A 2,500-nucleotide genomic window follows, 5' to 3' on the forward strand; every position below is an offset into this window, starting at 1 on the left:
TTATAAGGAGACGAAATTTCAATATAATGCTCATTCTCTCAGAAGCGTCATGCATGGTGGTCAACGCTTAAAGTATCTCTGTTCAGTGTTGAGTCTTTTTTTTTTTTTTTTTTTTTTTTTTTTTTATATATATAGCCCGATTGAGAAAGCTACCATGGCAGAAAGCATTAATTCAAAACAAGGTTTAGGAAATACTGAACTTCCCTTCCATGTCTTCTATTACCATGCTCTATTTTATCTAAGGCTTTTGAACGTTTGCTGATCAAACGTCCTTCTGCATAATTGAGACTGTTTCTTCACGACTCAGTTTGGTTTTAGAAATGGACTTGGATGCAATGATGCATTGCTTATGTTGGCGCATGAAATGCAGTCTGCTTTAGGTAAGGTCATGAGCCAAAGCTTGTCTATCTAGATTTTATTGCAACTTTTGACACGGTTAATCATAAGGGTTTGATTTATAAGGTGCATGTCTGTTGGTGTTGATGGAGAAGTTTTCAGTTTTATATATGTTTTTTTAACTGGAAGACAGAACCGTGATCATGTTGGTGGTCGTTTTAGCTCGTTTCCCTGTGTGTCTTCTGGGTTTCCTCAGGGTTGTGTTCTTGGGTCTCTGCTCTTTATTTTATCTACAAGCGACATGTCGCCTTGAGAAGTCAAACGCAGGTGTCGCAGGGGAAGTCACCGCCGTGGCACAGGTGTTAGCGCGCCAAACCGCGGTTGATTAGGAAGGGCATCCAACCAGGCAAGGGTGACACTGCCATATAACCTCTCAATAGTGAATTGAGAGAGGCCTATGTCCTGCAGTGGAATGAAAGGCTGTAAATAAATGTATATATATGCATATGTATATTCGAATATATATAATTATATAAATATATATGTATATGTATATATGAATAAGTATATATATAGATATAGATATGCATGAATATGCATATATATATGTATATATATATATATATATATGTATTCACATATATATGTATGTATATAATATGTATATATGTATGTATACATACATTATTATATATATATTTATACACATATCTATACTTAATATGCATTATGTATAGTTTAACGGTCTGATTCCAGAGTGATATGGGCGTCTCGACGGCTCAGAGGTTCCCCTCGAACTGCCCTCACACTATGAACATACACACGCTACAGCGCCAAGTAACATTGTACTTCACATGTTATACATTAGTTAGGTCGCTATCTTGTTATCTCACAGCATCGATCATATGAAGAGCCGTCACCACTTCCTATAGCACGACCCCACACAAACACGTTTCTTGACAGGTCAGCTCTTATGGCAGATACGGACCATGTGTTGACCCGGTGGTACTCGCCGACGCCTTCCCAGCGGTCATGACATAGAAGATGAATTTATACCATACGGGCCTCTCCGTATTGTTACAGAATACGTGATATACGAAGTGTACGATATACCAGCTGCTGATATGAAGTATGTTATATAACAGTGGCTACACACGTACACACACATACGTACACACACACACACGTACACACACACGCACACACACACGCACAGACACACACACACACACGTACACACACACACACACACACATATATGTGTATATATATATTCATATATATGTATGTATATACATATATAAACATATGTGTGTATATATATACATATATATATATTATACATCCATTCATGTTTTTATATATATAGACATATATATGTATATATTATATAATATGTATATATATATATGTACATATGCATATATGTATACATATATACATATATACATACATACATATGCACACACACACACACACACACACACACACACACATACACACACACACATATATGTATATATGTTCATATATCTATATATATATAGATACATTTACAATATAAGCATATATGTATATGTATACATATGTATATATGTGTGTGTGCGTGTGTGTGTTTATATATATATGTATATATATATATATAAGCATATACATATATGTATATATACATATATGCATGTATGTATAAGCATATATAAGCTTATATGGATTTACAGATACATACAAATCCAATATAGATGTGTTATATATATATCTATATATATATAGACACACATATATATTATATAATATGTATATATATGTATATATACATATATATACATACATACATATGCACACACATACATATATAAATATATATGTTCATATATTTATATATATATATATATATATATATATTTACAATATACGCATATATATGTATATGTATATATATGTATATATAAGTGTGTGTGTGTGTTTATATATATACACATAAGCATATACATATAAGTATATATATGTATATATGTATGTATATATATATATATATATATATATATATATATATATATATATGACTGTCGCGATAGCCCAGTGGTTAGTGTACTGGACTCCGGCCCTTGTGGTCCCGAGTTCAATTCCCCGTCGCGGCGGTCGTATAGCCTGTGCTCTGCCTGCT

The sequence above is a fragment of the Penaeus chinensis genome, chromosome 2, assembly GCF_019202785.1.
Source record: "Penaeus chinensis breed Huanghai No. 1 chromosome 2, ASM1920278v2, whole genome shotgun sequence".
Lineage (NCBI taxonomy): Eukaryota > Metazoa > Arthropoda > Malacostraca > Decapoda > Penaeidae > Penaeus > Penaeus chinensis.